We start from the raw sequence: 19,062 nt of genomic DNA, 5'->3' as shown, positions 1-19,062 counted from the left end.
GAGCTGCGAATATTGTTCGAGGGCTCACGGGCATGATACTGAGAAGTGTTGGAAGTTGAAGACTGCCATACAAGATCTTATTGACACAAATAGGATCGAGGTTCAGGCACCAGAAGCACCCAACATCAATGAAAACCCGTTACCGGTGCATCATGAGGCCCACATGATCGAACTAGTGCATAAAGGAGGGAAACCCAAAAAGCCCTCACAAACGGTAATGATCATTCGTGCCAGCCCAAACGAAAAGTTGACTAGTGAAATGGCAGTGGTACAGTTGGGAAAGGTAGATGACAAGCCATTTGTGGTAGTGAGGAAAGGTTCATCTGTTGCTGCGAAGAAGCCAGAGTCAGTCGGGGTAGTGCTGCCAGGAGTATCAAGCACACCAGTATTGGTAGTGAAGGGGGCCCGCGTAGAACCAGTTGTTATCAGGCCAGTAATGCAGTTGCCAATAACAAGTGAGAAAGCTGTGCCATGGAGCTACAGTCAAGTGACAGTGATGCATAAGGGAAAGGAGGTTGTGGAAGAGGTATATGAGGCTCAGGGGTTAACTCATTCGGGAAGGTGTTTTATTCCCGCAGAATTGAGAAGGACCAATCTTGTAACAATAAAGAAGCCAATAACGGAGGAAGAAGCAGAAGAGTTTTTGAAAAAGATGAAGGCCCAGGACTACTCAATTATAGAGCAGTTGAGAAAAACCCCAGCCCAGATTTCATTGCTATCCTTGTTGATCCATTCAAGCGATCATTGTCAGGCCTTAATGAAGATTCTAAACGAAGCTCATGTCCCGGACAAGCTCTCAGTGAACCATTTGGAGAAAATAGTGCACAAGATCTTCGAAGTAAACCGAGTAACATTCTCTGACGATGAGTTACCGGTAGAGGGTACAGAACACAACAGGGTACTCTACTTGACGGTAAAATGCGAAGACTCGGTGGTCACTCGAGTACTAATTGATAATGGATCAAGTGCAAATATCTATCCTTTGGCCACTCTGAACAAACTAAAGGTTGCTGATGATAGGATCCACAAGAACAGCGTCTGCGTCTGAGGTTTTGATGGAAGTGGTACTGACACAGTGGGTGATATCGTACTGGAATTAACCATTGGTCCAGTCGAGTTCACCATGGAATTTCAAGTGATAGATGTGGCGGTATCGTACAATCTTTTGTTGGGACGACCCTGGATCCACGCAGCTAAAACAGTACCTTCTACGCTGTATCAAATGGTCAAATTTGAATGGGATAGACAAGAGATTGTGGTACACGGGGATGACGGTACATATGCCGTCAGTGATGCTATTGTGCCCTTCATAGAAACCGACGATGACAAGGGCCCATGGGTTTATCAGGTTTTTGACGCAGTCTCAGTAGACAAGATTCCTGAGGGTGGGGGCCTTCCACTTCCCAGGATCACAACTGCAACCTTCATGATAGCCTCAGAGATGTTGAACAACGGATTTGTACCAGGAAAAGGTTTGGGGATTGATCTGCAGGGAATGGTCGAGCCAGTTTCTTTGCCCAAGAACCTGGATACTTTTGGATTGGGATTCAAGCCTACCGCAGTGGATGTAAAGCGGGCCTGCAAGATGAATAAAAGAGTCTGGGTCCTTCCTAAGCCAGTCCCACGACTGTCCAGATCATTTGTCAAAGTAGGGTGCAGAAAGTTACCAGTCCCGGAAGTTCTTGGACCCTTGATCGGGTCGGATGGAGATTTGAATGAAGGCTTTGAGAGAATGTTCGCAGATGTCAACATGATAGAGGCTGGAGAGGGTCAGTAAGGCAGAAATACAGTTTGTTGGGCCTAGGGCCAATGTCAATAATTGGACAGCTACTCCTCTTCCTACTTGGAGGGAGTCCTGGTAGTTGGCTCTGATTTTCCCTTTTGTTTTTTGGATTATTCCAGGGTTGTAATTCGGATTCCCTTTTATTATTAGTATTGCTCAACAAAGTGTGAAACCTTGTTATCCCATGATTCAATAAAATGAGCAGTTTCTTTTTCATTCCTTATTTTATTTTTATTTTTAATTTTTGTTTCTTTCTTTTCTTTTTTCTGAATAGTTCTTTTCATACTAGTCTTAACGACATGGCATGCACAACGGATCTTCAACCTAGTCTAAAAGATCAATCTGATTCCGAATTAACCATACAAGAGGTCGATTATGATAATGAATCGGAATACAATGAGGATGAAGCCTTCGAGGAGATAAATAGGGAGTTAAGCCAGTTTGAAAAAAAATCTAGGCCCAACTTAAATGACATAGAAGACATCAATTTAGGGGATACCAACGATATCAGAGAAACTAAAATAAGCATCCACATTGCACCAAATATCAGGGAGGAATTGATCAAAACACTTATTGAATTCAAAGATGTATTTGCCTGGTTATATGACGACATGCCGAGGTTAAGCATGGATTTAGTGGTCCATAAATTGCGCACTGACCCGGTATGCCCTCCCGTCAAGCAGAAATTGAGAAAGTTCAAGACAGATATGAGTGTGAAGATTAAAGAAGAAGTAACCAAGTAGCTGCAAACAAAGGTTATTCATGTCACTCGATATCCTGATTGGTTGGCTAATATGGTGCCGGTGCCGAAGAAAGATGGGAAAATCAGGGTGTGTGTCGATTACCGCAATTTGAACAAGGCAAGCCCAAAGGACAACTTTCCTTTACCCAACATCCATATCTTAATCGATAATTGTGTCGGGCGTGAGCTCGGATCTTTTGTAGATTGCTATGCTAGGTATCATCAGATTCTGATGGATGAAGATGATACGAAAAAAATGGCCTTCATTACGCCGTGGGGAACTTATTACTACAGGGTGATGCCATTTGGTTTGAAGAATGCTAGGGCAACGTACATGAGAGCAATGACTACTATGTTTCATGACATGATCCACAAAGAAATCGAGGTGCACGTGGACGATGTCATCATAAAGTCTAAGCATCAGGAAGACCATGTAGCAAACCTAAGGAAGTTTTTTCAAAGACTTCGAAGGTATGATATTAAGCTCAACCCGGCTAAATGTGTCTTTGGTGTTCCATCTGGAAAGCTATTGGGATTCATCATTAGTTAGCGAGGTATTGAACTGGACCCGTCAAAGATCAAATCTATCCAAAATTTGCCACCGCCGAAGAACAAGACAGAAGTAATGAGTCTGTTGGGAAGGTTGAACTACATCGGCCGATTTATTGTTCAACTCACAGCAACTTGTGAACCCATCTTTCGATTATTAAAGAAAGATGTTGCGATAGAATGGACGGCGGAATGTCAGGAGGCATTTCACCAGATCAAAGGATATTTATCAAACCCACCTGTGGTGGTTCCACCTGAGCTGGGGAGACCGTTAATCCTTTATCTAACGATCCTGGAGAATTCGTTTGGCTGCGTGTTGGGGCAACACGACATTACATAAAGGAAGGAGCAAGCCATCTATTATCTCAGCAAGAAGTTTACGGTGTATGAGGTTAAGTACACTCAACTCGAGAAGACATGTTGCGCCCTAACTTGGGTGGCCCAGAAATTGAAGCATTATTTGTCCTCATATACTACTTAGCTCATTTCACACCTGGATCCATTAAAGTATATTTTCCAAAAGCCTATGCCCACAGGAAGGTTAGCAAAATGGCAAATATTACTCATGGAGTTTGACATTGTCTATGTGATGAGGACAGCCATGAAAGCCCAAGCGTTGACCGATCACTTGGCTGAGAATCCTGTTGATGAAGAGTACGAGCCGTTGAAGACGTATTTTCCTGACGAGGAAGTAATGCATATAGACGAGTTGGAATTACCTGAGGAACCAGGTTGGAAGCTTTTCTTTGATGGAGCCGCAAATGCGAAGGGAGTTGGAATAGGAGCGGTACTTATTTCTGAAACAGGACGTCATTATCCTGTTACAGCTCAGCTGCGTTTCTATTGTACCAACAACATGGCTGAGTATGAGGCATGCATTTTGGGTCTGCGGCTAGCTGCAGACATGGATATCCAGGACGTTTTGGTCTTGGGAGACTCGGACCTCCTGGTGCATCAGATTCAGGGTGAATGGGAAACACGGGATTTGAAACTCATACCATATCGACAATGTTTGCACGATCTGAGCAAGCGATTTCGATCAGTGGAATTCAGACACATCCCAAGAGTTCATAATGAGGTTGCCGATGCATTGGCCACTTTAGCATCGATGTTACACCACCCAGATAAAATTCATGTTGACCCGTTGTACATCCAGGTTCATGATCAGCATGCTTATTACAACATGATAGAGGAAGAAATGGATGGCGAGCCATGGTTTTATGACATCAAGGAGTACCTCAGGATGGGGATATACCCGGAGCAGGCCACCGGAGATCAAAAAAGAGCCATTCGGCGATTGTCAAGTGGATTCTTCCTCAGTGGAGGAGTGTTGTACAAAGAACCCCAGATTTGGGATTGCTGAGATGTATAGATGCCAGTCAAGCCACGATAGTTATGACATAGGTACATGCTGGAGTTTGTGAGCCATATATGAGCGAATATGTATTGGCGAAGAAGATTCTTCGAGCAGGGTATTAATGGATCACTATGGAGCATGATTGTATCAATTTCGTGCGGAAATGCCATCAATGTCAGATACACAGAGATTTGATTCATTCTCCGCCGACAGAATTGCATACAATGTCAGCGCCCTGGCCATTTGTTGCATGGGGCATGTTTGTCATTGGACCTATTGAGCCGGCAGCTACCAACGGTCATAGGTTCATTCTGGTAACCATCGACTATTTTACTAAGTGGGTTGAAGCTAAAACTTTCAAGTCGGTAACCAAGAAGGCAGTGGTGGATTTTGTTCACTCTCATATCATCTGTCGATTTGGGGTCCCAAAAGTGATCATCACAGATAATTGTGCTAATCTTAACAGCAATTTGATGAAAGAGGTATGTCAACAATTTAAGATTGCACACCGCAATTCTACCCCATATCGTCCCAAGGCGAATGGAGCAGTTGAATCAGCCAACAAGAACATCAAGAAGATACTGAGGAAGATGGTAGAAGGGTCCAGACAATGGCATGAAAAATTACCATTTGCATTGCTGGGTTATCGCACCACTGTCCGGACTTCAGTAGGTGCAACCCCTTATTTGTTGGTATATGGAACTGAAGCAGTAATACCGATAGAAGTTGAAATTCCATCCCTTTGGATTGTCGTTGAAGCTGAGATTGATGATGACGAGTGGGTCAAAACCCGTTTAGAGCAGTTGAGCTTGATTGATGAAAAGAGATTGGCAATTGTGTGTCATGGCCAGTTATATCAAAAGAGAATGGCAAGAGCATACAACAAAAAGGTACGTCCCCGAAAGTTTGAAGTGGGCCAGCAAGTGTTGAAACGCATCCTCCCACAACAGGCTGAGGCAAAGGGAAAGTTCGCCCCAAATTGGCAAGGGCCATTCATTGTAACCAGAGTATTGTCCAATGGCGCTTTATGTTTAACAGATATCGAAGGGAAATGCGTCGACATGGCTATCAATTCTGACGCAGTCAAGAGATATTATGTATGATTTCTTGTAATTGTAATTGTTGTTTGTTTGTACTTGGTATTTATCGGAGAATGAAATGACAGAGGCAATTATTTCTTCTATCCAAACACTTTAACATTTGCTTCCCCTTTTGAGCCTTATTTATTCTTTCATACCCCTCTTTTGGAATCAGTAATTAAAATAAAAGAAAAAGAAAAAAGAAAAACAATGATAATAAAGACAAAAGAAAAATCACAAGAAAAACAAAGGAATTGGGAACTACGTTTGACCTGATTCCTCAAAGAAGGATACGTAGGCGCCTCACGACTCGGTCATAGTGTAACAAAAAATAAAAATCCCCCAAGCAAGAAAAACTGGGCATAAGTTTGTGTTTATAATTTTGGGAAAGAAAGTTGATTCCAAGAGTTGTAATGTTTTACCCATCAAAAATTATTTTTAACCTCTTGTTACCCCTTTTCTTTTAACCATACACAAAAATCCATATTGATATCCAAAAAAGACCTCCCGATCAGTATCCGAGAAGTGCTAAATCAATGCAAATGGAAGTCGGGAATAACACTTTGATCCCCAGCAAAAGAAGAAGATCATAAGCTGGAAATGAATTGATAGCCAAAAGAATCCCCAACAGAGAGAGTCATATCGGTAGCACTCTGATCCTCAGCTGAAAAATAAAATAAAATGAGAGAGTCTTATCGGTGAAAACCTTCACAGGAACCATAAGGCGACGGGAGTTGAGAGAAATGATAGAGTCTTATTAGTGAAAACCCCTCGAAGGGAACTATGAGGCGACAAGACAAGATTGGCGGAAAGGATCCGCATTTGGCAAGGAGCTGAGTGCCTGTTTATCCCCAGCAACATGAGGTCGTCCGAAAGGTTGATTGATACAAATAGACTGGGTTGATTAATCCGAAATGCGCGACATGATCGTTGGGATCGGTTATATCATTCAGATAAGTTCTTTTCTTTCCTTTTCCCCAGCATTTGTTCAGAAAGACTTCTTCTTTTTCTATTTTTTTTTAGATTATCACTTTTTCATTTCTTGGTTTAAAGACTTTACTTCCCCGGTAGTTGTTTTTGAAAAGGATTTTTAGAGCTTACTACCAGTCGCCAAAATAATGCAAAACAAAATGCAAATAGGACAGGCCCAAAAGATAAGGCGTCAAAGCGAAAAGAGGTTGGTCTCAAGAACAAATGATGAATGGGTCTAGACCCCAAAAGGACCAAATTTCCAGGGGAAGTTGGAGAAAATGGAAAAGCAACAGTTAAAAGGTTCTGGGGATCCCCAGCAGACTTGCAAGACACAGGGACAACTCCGACAGATTCTCGACCAAGCTCCACAATGGTCGGATAACACAGAGCGGGGAAGGAAGAGAAGAGAAGAACCATCCCCAGCAAGAATATCAGCCCCAGCAGGTTTTATAGCAAAGAAAGGAAGAGAAAAGAAGAACCATCCCCAGCAGAAAGGGCACGACAACTCGCCCCATTTTAAACTAACAAATTTTCTTTGATTTGAAGCAGGGAAAGGGAATATTACTGATAGCAGAAAGACAGGGTCACAAAGAAGATTATCAAACTGGGGCAGAAAATTTTCGCTCATTTCGAAATTTTTCGAGAAGTCTAACACAGGTTTGGGAAAAAGCGATATCCCCAGCAGTTTTTCGGGAGAAGGCAAAATAAGCTTTAAAAAAAGCAATGTCAGGAGGAAGGTAACACGAGTTTTAAGGGATATAGTCTTCGAAGGAAGAATATAAACAGAAAAACGATTTGCAGAGGAATGAAACATCAGTCTTAAGGGAAGTAGTCTTTGGAGGAGTAAGATGACACATTTTTGAGAAATGTTATCCCCAGCAGTTCGCATAGAAGACAGTACAAGTTTTGAGGGAAGTAGTTTTGAAGAAAGATAATTCAGGACAGAAGGAAAAGGGTTGATAGCATCCCCAGCATGAGTAGCGCAACCAACCACATGTTTAAACTCACAAGTTTCAGGTGTAGTGCCCTGATTCTGCTTACGCAAAAGGCTATTTGAGACGATCACACGTCACCACTAGGAAAAGCATTTCCTAGGCTAGGTCTTTCAAGTTTATTTTACCCCTAAGAGACGCATTTCCTCCTAAGTTTATTCTCACCCCTAGGAGAGGCATTTCCTCCTAAGTTTATTTTTACCCATAGGAGAGGCATTTCCTCCTAAGTTTATTCTCACCCCTAGGAGAGTCATTTCCTCCTAAGTTTATTTTACCCATAGGAGAGGCATTTCCTCCTAAGTTTATTTTTACCCATAGGAGATGCATTTCCTCCTAAGGTTATTTTTACCCATAGGAGAGGCATTTCCTCCTAAGTTTATTCTTACCTCTAGGAGAGGCATTTCCTCCTAAGTTTATTTTTACCCATGGGAGAGGCATTTCCTCCTAAGTTTATTCTCACTCCTAGGAGAGGCATTTCCTCCTAAGTTTATTTTACCCATAGGAGAGACATTTCCTCCTAAGGTTATTTTTACCCATAGGAGAGGCATTTCCTCCTAAGTTTATTCTTACCCCTAGGAGAGGCATTTCCTCCTAAGTTTGTTTTACCCATAGGAGAGACATTTCCTCCTAAGTTTATTCTCACCCCTAGGAGAGGCATTTCCTCCTAAGTTTATTTTACCCATAGGAGAGGCATTTCCTCCTAAGTTTATTTTTACCCATAGGAGATGCATTTCCTCCTAAGGTTATTTTTACCCATAGGAGAGGCATTTGCTCCTAAGTTTATTCTCACCCCTAGGAGAGGCATTTCCTCCTAAGTTTATTCTCACCCCTAGGAGAGGCATTTCCTCCTAAGTTTATTTTACCCATAGGAGAGGCATTTCCTCCTAAGTTTGTTTTACCCATAGGAGAGGCATTTCCTCCTAAGTTTATTTTTACCCATAGGAGATGCATTTCCTCGTAAGTTTATTTTTACCCATAGGAGAGGCATTTCCTCCTAAGTTTATTTTTACCCATAGGAGAGGCATTTCCTCCTAAGTTTATTTTTACCCATAGGAGACGCATTTCCTCCTAAGTTTTATTTTTCCCATAGGAGACGCATTTCCTCCTAAGTTTTGTTTTACCCATAGGAGATGCATTTCCTCCTAAATTTATTTTACCCATAGGAGACGCATTTCCTCCTAAGTTTATTGTTACCTATGGGAGAGGCATTTTCTCCTAAGTTTGTTTTACCCATAGGAGACGCAGTTCCTCCTAAGTTTTTGGTTTTACTCGTAGGAGACGCACATCCTAGTCTAGTCTTTAGTTTACTCTCATCATTGCAGTAGAAGTGGTTTACAATTTGTCTAACAACTCACGGATATTCCTAGTGCAAACTGGGGCAAAAATCTCATTTGTTTTGTTTACTTTGGTTGTAGGAGCCCGCCTGGAGAACAAAGGAATACATTTCAGTCTTTACATTTTAAGTGTTGAAGATGGGAGCCCGCCCATATAATAGAGGAGTACATTCAAGTTAGAAGTTAGGAGCCCGCCTATATAACAGAGGAATGTATTTCAAGATCAAGTCAGAAGCCAGTAATGCGGAGGGTTACAACAAAAAATACCCCCCAGCATGAATCCCAGCAGAAATCAGAAGGAAGACCGCAAGTCGAGCCCGAAGTAGAGAAACAGCGGAGGAAACACAAATCGACGAGACATCAAGGCAACGAGAGACACAAGAGCAAGACTGAAGATCTAAATAAGATTTTGTAATGCATAGACTATAGTTTAGTCTAGCTTCTTATTTTCTTTCAGCATGGTGTAATAAGGAGGTCAGTAAGTAGCGGCAGCAGCAGTAACAGTAAATCCACAGCTCCATGGTAGTCCCAGCTACCAAAACTTCCCGAACTACATTAACCTGATTCCTTTCTAGCCAGGGATATGTAGGAAACCTTTGAAGCAAAGGTTCGTTAAACCTTTTCAAAAAAAAAAAGCTTCACACGGAGTATTCCAACGGGCAAAAATCGCTCGTATCCGCTCACTTTATCTTTGCACGAAAACTCTTTGTGTTTTCGGACAAAGAGGGGAAGCTGTGAGTACGTGATTTCTGCTTCACGAAAACTACTCCAAAAGAAATCAAAAATAAAACAAATTTCATCTGTGTACAATTGTGAGAATTTGCGTGACATTTTGGTAATTTTGTCCGTAAATGTTTACCCTTGTTATAGTTAATTGAAAAATACAAAAAAATACATGTTGCATGCATATTTAGGATTTAATTATGCATTTAAGAATTAATTAAACCATCATTTGGCTCTAAAAGGAAAATCACAAAAAATATACCTTTTTATTCTATTCGTTGTCATTGTGTGATTTTATTTTAAGGTTTTAATTTATGTGTTAATTGTTGTAAGTGTTAATTAATATTTGTGTAGTTTTATTTTTGATTTTACAATTTAATTAGGAATTGTGTTTAAATTAGAGAATTAAAAGAAGAAAAAGAGAAGTTGAAAAAATGAAAACTCGGATTGGGCCAAAAATATTCAAATAGAAATCAGGCCCAAAATCGATACATAGACCTAGTCCAAACGCCCTTGTACCCGGTCCATTCCCACGAACACTGAAACGACGTCGTTTCAGCGGCAATCAATCCCAGCCATTGACCCTACATGATCCAACGGCTCAAAATCCGGCTCCTTTATCTATTCCCTGGCCCGACCCGTTACCCGATTCGAACTAACCCCCAATTAAAACCAAACGACAATGTTCCCTTTAAGTGTATTGATTCGGGCCCTTGATCTCATCTGATCGAACTACCCAGGATCAATTCCCTCCCCCGTATAAAAGCCGCAATCTCTCACCCCACACCCCCAAACCAAACCCCCCCTCTCTCACTCCTTCGTCTCTCTCAACTTAGTGACCGGTCCCCTTGAAAACCCTAGCCGCCACCCCGCCCATTCGCCTGAAAGCCGGCGGCAACGGCACCGCTGGCCATGAAAAATTACACCCCTGAACCACCATGATCCCTTCTCCCTAAATCCACACTCAGCTTCCCTCGAATCTTCCCCGAATGTCTCGAATCTTCATTTGAAGGTTCGAGCAAAAACCTGATCTACACCAACCGACCCCAGATTCACACCAGTCACTCCCCTGGCCTCACTCATAACCAAACCAAGCTTGGTTTGGTTCGAATCTAGGTAGAGACCTTCGAGCCCCAATTCGGATCGTGTGAAAAAACCATGGGGGTCTGTCCAGTTTAAAGGAAGAATTGGGGTCTAATGGACCTTAATTGAGGTGTTCTCAGTTGAGGACACTTCAATTAAAGTCCGTTCGACCTTAAAGAGGTCGAGTCCAGTTCAAGTATGGGTCATTTTTGTTCTTAAGCTTCTGAGGTAATTTTTCCTTTCCTATTTGTTCTGTTGGTATTTGTTTATATCTGTTTTTTGGTTGTTGTTGTTTGTTTAAGGTGGTTTTAGTAATCTTTCAAGTTTTGTCAATTGATCCCTGTGTCTATCAATATGAAATCACCTCTGTACTTGTTCGAGTTTAATTATTTGCCATCGACTGTATGTGTTGTAATTCGCGTAGTCGATTCGATATATGTCGTCGATTAGTTTTACAGTCTTGAATGGTAATAATTTGACCCATCCTGTTTAATTCTGATTAAGCCATTTGTCTGAATTCAGTTGCAAACTGGTTATAGGTTGTAGTTTGTTGGATAGATAGGGTCCAATTGTTAGTTGGCTAAGTTTGAATTGGTTATAGCTGAAGGGATTAATACAGATTGAAACAGGGGGGTAGGGCAGCAATTTCAGGGACTTTTAAGAAGGTATTCTGGATTTAAAGGAGTCTGAAAATGGTTTAATTTGAATGGCTGTCAATAGGGTATTAAAATACCATTAAATTGATACATTGTTTAAGAATAGTGGGGAACAAGACTTACTGGCATGGGAAGGTTGATTAAAATAAGTTAAAATACCCATAACTTTGATTAAAAAGAGAAAAGCATGCGGTATGGGGGGATGTCAGGAATATCATGGGCATTTTCTGATTAGTTTTAGTATGTTTAAGGGGTATGGGCAGAATTAAGGAAAAGGGATCAAGGCAGCCTGGTGCTGGCCTATTTTGCCTATAAATAGCCTCATTTAGAACAAAAGAAGGGGCTGGTTTTCTTTGGATCCTGAGAAGCCATAGAAAAAGAAGAGTGTGGAAGCTGGAGATTTAACCTAAAACTCTATAGAAATAGATGGAGTAGGCTAAAAATTTTACTCTAAGGGTTTGAGATTTAAAAAAGAAAAATCTGCTTCCCTTTTACTGTTGAAATCAGTATTTACCTCTGTTACTCTTTCATTGAGAGCTGTGGGAATCTTCTGAAAAGTCTGCTGGTCTATCTCTTGTTGCAAACTCAAGTTTTGTGGGGTGTTTATATTGCTGTTGGTATTTGGGTTGCATTCTTGGATTTTCTGGTGCATTTGGTGCTGTTGTTTGGTGTTTCTGAAGTTACTGCTGGGTTTTAATCTATTGCTGGGCTATTTTAGTTACTTCTGTTATTGTTTTGTTGTTTGCTACTGCCGCTGATCCTCACCTTCCTCTGTTCTTGTTTCCAATACCAGGTACACGACTTTAACATGGCTGTTGTAAGCTGAAAGTGTGAAGCATGAATTCATATGAAAAGTTGAAGTTGAAATGAAAACCAGAAAAGCAATCTGTTTGTTTTAAAAAATAGTCTCGTCATTTTTAGTTGTTTGTAACGGGCCGCAGAAAACTGCTATGTGTTAGATCATGTTATTGGAATAACGAGTTTAGCTCGTATTCAATTAGAACTTGACCATGTAATAGATGTTGGATATAACTTCCGATAATTTGTAAAGTAGCACTTGTGGTTTGATCCCTGAAATAGCTAGTAGGTTGTTAACTAATCTTGGATTATAGCATGATTGTTTGAGTTCTTGGTCAACTAGATCTTAGCATTAATCTTACCATCAATGGTTACTTAAAAAAAAAAGGTACTGCAACGTTTTAAGGAAAAAGAAGCATAGTTGTAAGTCTAAGGTTGTTAGTTAAAGTAACAAGTAAGGATAGGCAGACGTGATTTGTTGAGTTAGCGATTTCTTGTGGCTCGAATCATGCCAGGATTCCTGTATGTTTTTTACTTTGTAATGACATTTCAGAACTAATCAAATATGCAAAAATTATTAAAAGGCCCGGACTTTTCAAGCATGTAAACTAATTAGGACTTTGTCTTCTTTCATGTTTAGAGACAAATTTAATAGAAAATCATAGTCACTTTTAGGATTGCCCTTTTAATAATAAGAACGAGATGAGCCTCGCCGAGTAAAATGCAAAGATTGCAGGGCCCTCACAAATGTATATATATTAATTACTTAGATTCCGGGACGGGCCGTTTAGCAAATTTCACGGCCCTACCCAAAATAATGATACGCTATTCGCTTTAGGCGCGTATTTAATAATGTTATCTTCTTAAACTCGGGTGCACATTAATGTGACCCAAATCCAAATCTCAACGGCATCGAAATGTGTCGCTAATCACGGGTGCATTGATTGTGACGTGGTTCGAGATGCATGTCCATGACGTTGCAAAGTCCTTTAAAAAAAATAATGAATGAGACGAGCCTCGACAAATAAGAATACGCAAATTGCGGGGCCGTCAACGGATAATTATTTTGAATGCTTAGATTTCGAGACAGGCCGCATAGCAAACTTTACGATTTTTCTCAAAATAACAACGCGTTAGTCTTTAGGCGCGTATTTAATAATGTTATTTCCTAAACTCGGGTGCACATTTATGTTACCCAAATCCAAATCTCAACGAAGTTGGAACGTATCAAAAATTGCAGGTACATTTATGTGGCACAATTCGAGATGCATTCTCACGACGTGACAATTCTTTGTATAAATAATAATAATAATAAAATTGGTAAACAGTTAAAATTGGCACGTAGGTTCATAATTGTATAAAATCAGATAATCAAGCCGAATATGACAGTTGAGAGACCGTGCTAGAACCACGGAACTCGGGAATGCCTAACACCTTCTCCCGGGTTAACAGAATTCCTTATCCGGATTTCTGGTGCGCAGACTGTTAAACAGAGTAAATATTTACTTCGATTCGGGATTCAACCGGTGACTTGGGACACCATAAATCTCCCAAGTGGCGACTCTGAAATAAATAAATAAATTCCGTTTCGATTGTCCTTTAATTGGAAAAACTCCCTTCTACGCCCCTTCTTGCGGGGGTGCGGGTGAAAAAAGAGGTGTGACAATATCTTATCGGTTCGATTATCGGATTATCAAATTTGTAAACTGATAACCGATATGCTAAATCGATAATATTCATAACCAAACCGAACCGATCGATGCCCACCCCTAGCCGCACATACGGCCCAAACTTTGCACCTACGGGACCATTTTTGCGGTTCCAGCTCCGCTTCTACGACCTCAGCCTTTCCTACCAAAATTCGCATCTGTGGAGACTCGATCGCATCTGTGGGCTCGCAAATGCGAAAAATCCATCGCACCTACGACCACTGTCCAACACATGCTGGACCGTACCTGCGACCCCTTAGCCGCTTTTGCGGCTCCGCACATGTGGCCTGTCCTTCGCAGGTGCGGTTGCACCGGACCTGATCACACCAGATCTTCCAAAATTCAAAAACCCAATCTGATTTTAGTCAGAATCACTCCTGAAGCCCCTGGTACCCTATCCAAATATACCAACACATTCCAAAATACGATATGAACTTAGTCGAGGCCTCAAATCACATCAAACAACATCAAAAACACGAATCGCACCCCAATTCAAGCCTATTGAAACTAATGAACTTCCAACTTCAACAATCGATGCTGAAACCTATTAAACCAACTGTAAGCACGTGATTTTTGCCCTATGTGAGAATTACTCTCAAAAATTCAAAATAAAATAATTTTCCTTTGTGTGCAATTTTGAGAATTTTCGTGGCATTTTTTGATAATTATTTGTATTTGTCCATGCATGTTTATTTGTTAAATTAATAAAAAAAATACAAAAATATGTTGCATTTGCATTTAGGATTTAATTCTAAAATTAGGAGCAATTAAGTTTGTTATTACAAGAACAAAAAAAAATCATAAAAATAATGTACGTTGCATTTTTAGCATTTAATGTCCAAATTGTGTGATTTTATCGTAATTGCTATTTAATTGTGTGTTAATTGTTATTAATAATTAATTAACACTTTTATAAATTAATTTAGTTCTATAGGATAATTAAAGATTTTTAGAATTTAGTTTTAGTTTAAGAAAAAATAAAAGAAAAAAGAAGCAATAAAAGAAGAAGAAAATCGGATTGGGCATTTTCTTCAATTCTAAACCACAAGCCCAAAACCAAATAACCCCTTATCCAAGCCAAAAAACCCCACCGGGTCGACCCGACCCGGTCCGCCCCATAACCCCAAACAAATACCCCCCATCTGACCACACGACCCCTCCATCTCTTCATCTTCTCCGTTCACCCCCCACGAAAACCCACAGCCCCCCTCCGTTCACCACTGTCTAGCCCCCCCTCCCCGTCCATTCTTCTTTTCCGTCGTCGGACCACCTAAGTCGACCCCTCGTCCGCCATTGAAACCACGACACTGCCAACGTCCCCCACCTACTGTCACGCCGGACAGACCCTCAACCAGCAGCGGTGACCGTGGTCCGCCATTGACGAGCAGCAGCGCTGCTGCGTCGACCAGTCACGACCCTTGTCGTCCACCCAAACCACCCGTCGACGACACTGCCAACGACCCCTACCAGACGAATAGTTGCTGCTGCAGCTTCTTCGACAGTGCTGCTGCTTCATCTCACGATGCACAGCAGCCTCACGCTGCCTCGTCGCCCACCAGCAGCTGAGCAGCTCGTCGCTAACCATCGTTAAACGACGCACATCAGTCTGTCGACCACACTACCAACAGCCCGTCGAGGTTGTTGGCAATCTTGGTTCGAGTTTTCCGTTTCCGTTGAGGTCGTCGTTGTTCGTCGAGATCCGGTACGTCAAGGTTGTTGTCCGAGTTTTTGTTCCGTTGCGGTCGTTTCCGGTTAGTTAATTTAAGTTTCATTTCTGTCTGTATTTTGTTTGATATTCTCAGATTTGAAATCAGTATATGTTTGATTCTTTTCTTGTTCGTTGTTTATCATTTCTTGATTATTTCTTCAGTTTGTTTTTATTCATTTGTTCTTGTTTAGTTTTAATATAGAAGTGTGTTAGTTTAATCACTTGAATCCTTTATCTTGGTTGTAATGTTGTTAGATTTAATTTGAAGTTCAATTGATTATTGAGTTTAGTGATTTGAATCTACTTGTTTGTTATGTTCAGTTTGTTACTATTATTGAATCTGAAAGTATGTTTATTGTTAAAAATGTTGTTCAGTCAAAATGATTTCAGTTGTTTCTTTATTGTTCATCATATGGTTTGGTTCCCTGAATCCCTAGTCTTTGTTTTGATGATATTTGACATAATCTGAGTTTCTAGCTTAAATTTGTTGATGAAATTTGATTAGGAATTGGTTATAGCTGCTGTATTTTGGTTAATTGATTTAGGAGGATTGGATATAGCTGATGGGGTAGAATAGTAATTTCAATAGTTTCAGGGGCATTTTCGGGATTTTAAATGAGTCTTAAAAATGATTAATTAAAGTGCTCCGTCCACTAGGTACTAATAATATTAAAATAATACATTATTTAATACATGGTGGGGGACAAGACAAGTGGTAGTGGGAATTAATACATTGTTTAATATAGTGGGGGACAAAGCATGCGGTAGTGGGGAATAAGGGAATTAAATAAAGAAAAAATTTGTGTTAGTGGGAACTAATATACTTGTTTAATATAGTGGGGGACAAAGCATGCGGTAGTGAGGAATAAGGGACTTAAATAAAGAAAAGATATGTGTTAGTGGGAACTAATATACTTGTTTAATATAGTGGGGGACAAAACATTAAGTAGTGAGATTCAAAAGGGGGATGAGGAGAAGATGATGGGATTTAATTTAAGTGCTTCAAGTTTGGCTATAAATAAAGAAGAGCTTGACACAAGTTAAGGAGGGAATTTTCTGAATATTAAGAGAGAATTGGAAGGATTTTCTGAACATTAAGAGAGAATTGGGGATTCTTCGGAACAGGAAAAAAAACATTCTGAAAATCTAAAGAGAGAGTAGTATACACCCGATATACACTCTGAATACACTGGATATACGGAGTCAGAATTTAAGTGTTAAAACATTAACTGGTCTTTCAATCTAAAAAAAAAGGTTCACTTTGTTTCTGCCCGTTGATTGCTGTTGGTATTTCTGGGCTTTCATTTGGTTTGTTCCTTGAGTTTGGTTGGTTATTTGTTATTGTTTCATTGGGGTATTGTTGGAATTCTGTTGGTTTTATTAAACACTGTTACTGGGTTGTTCTGTTTCCGTTACTGTTTCTGTTGCTGTGTTGTTGCTACTGCTCCTGCTGATCCTTTTCTTCCTTTTCCTTGTGGTCCCTTTCCAGGTACACATTTCTGAGATTAGTACTGATGTGACTTCAAACTGCAAAAATGTTGAATTAAAAGGCTTAACAAATTGCCTATTAAAGTGTGTTCAATTAATGTATTAGAATGTACATTAGGAAATATTGTATATGTTTATGCTCATCTTAGACATATATTTACATTGTACAACTATACTGAAAATTGGATTGTACCTAGAACTATTCTAAGTAGTTTGAACTGTTTTCTATATACCTATGGGTACATGAATTGATAGATAGTCATTACTGGAAATTATTTTGATTTAGTTTAATTAGTGAAGTATAATTCTGAATTCATGCAAACCGGAATAGAAATGAGTCAAAGCTTGTGAATTTTTAACCATGTTAGTAATGTAGATCTGTAAATATTAGGCAGAATAAAAAATGGCCAGTAATTTCGTAGAATTAGTAGGCCCACCATATTTTAAGTTAGGATCGCAGTAGTAATTGCTAAGATCATTAATCCAATAGGCATGAGTTGAGTTCAAACAAGACGAGTTAACGATTAAGTTTAACAAACTTTCGAATAAGCATTAGTGATTAAGGTTAATTCCAGTTTCAAATAGTTGTAAACAATTAATTCCAACGGTTCAATTCATCTAACAATGTGGGTCTAAATTAGTTAGAGGATAATTAGTTTATTTTGGTAATATTATTTGTAAATTCCGTATTCTATTTATAATTTCAATTTTAGTAATATTCAATTATAGAATAAGGCATGAAACAATCTCCCTTTGTCTCGATTGCAATTTTTAGTTTGCATTTGTCCTAATCTGATAAATAAGTAGCGGCATATTCAAGCATGTAATTAATTAGAATTCTTCTCTTTTTTTAGAGATGAATTTAAATAAAAAAATGTAGTCACTTTAGGATTATCCTTTTAAAATAAACGAGATGAGCCTCGCCCAATAAAATGCACAAGTCGCGGGGCCCTTAATAATTGGTTAATAATTGTATAGACTTCGGGATCGACCGTTTAACAAATTTCACTGCCTTACCCAAAATAATGATACGCTAGTCGCTTTAGGCGCGCCTTTAGGAATTTACTTTCTTAAACTCGGGTGCACATTTATGTGACCCAAATCCAAATCTCAACAAAGTCAAAATGTGTCGATAACCATGGGTACATTGATGTGACGTGGTTCGAGATACGTTTTTTCACAATGTTGTAATCCTCTATTAAAATAATAAGAATAATAAAAGCGGTAAAGAGTTTAAAGTTTGCACATAAGTTCATAATTGTATAAAATCAGATAATCAAGCCGAATATGATAGTTGAGCGACCGTGCTAGAACCACGGAACTCGGGAGTGCCTAACACCTTCTCCCGGGTTAACAGAATTCATTACCCAGATTTCTGGTGCACAGACTGTTAAACAGAGTCTTTCTTTTCCTCGATTCGGGATTCAACCGGTGACTGTCACACCTCCTTCTTGCGCGCCCGCCCCGAAGGGTTGAATGCGCGAGGGAGTTTTTCCAATTTAAGTGACAATATTCGAAATGGGATTATTTATTTAATTCAGAGTCGCCACTTGGGAAAGGTTTGGCTTTTGGTGTCCCAAGTCACCGGTTTGTCTTGAATCCCAAATCGAGGAAAATATTTGACTTTCCAAATGAAGTCTGCGAACCAGAAATTCTAAGTAAGGAATTCTGTTGACCCAAGGGAAGGTGTTAGGCACCCTCGAATCCCGTGGTTCTAGCACGGTCGCTTAAATTGTTATAATGGCTAGATATCTGATTTATTACATGTTATTACTTATGTGCTTTCATTAAGTTTAAAACCGCTTTTATTATTATTTATTTTTTATGGAATTGCAACATTGTAAAAATGCATTTCGAACCATGTCACAATCAATGCGCCCATGGTTGTTAATACATTCCGACTCCGTTGAGATTTGGATTTGGGTCACATAAATGCGCACCCGAATTTAAGAAGGTAAGATTATTAAAATGCACGCCTGAAGCAATTATCGTATTATTATTTCTGGGTAAGGCCGTGGAATTTTGCTAAACGGCTCATCCCGAAGTCTAAGTAATTTTAATTAAACATTTATCGAGGGCCCCGCAATTT

This window comes from Nicotiana sylvestris, chromosome 2, assembly GCF_000393655.2.
Source record: "Nicotiana sylvestris chromosome 2, ASM39365v2, whole genome shotgun sequence".
In the NCBI taxonomy this organism is placed as follows: Eukaryota; Viridiplantae; Streptophyta; class Magnoliopsida; order Solanales; family Solanaceae; genus Nicotiana; species Nicotiana sylvestris.
The sequence above is the reverse complement of the archived record's forward strand: the minus strand, read 5'-3'. Positions refer to the sequence as shown.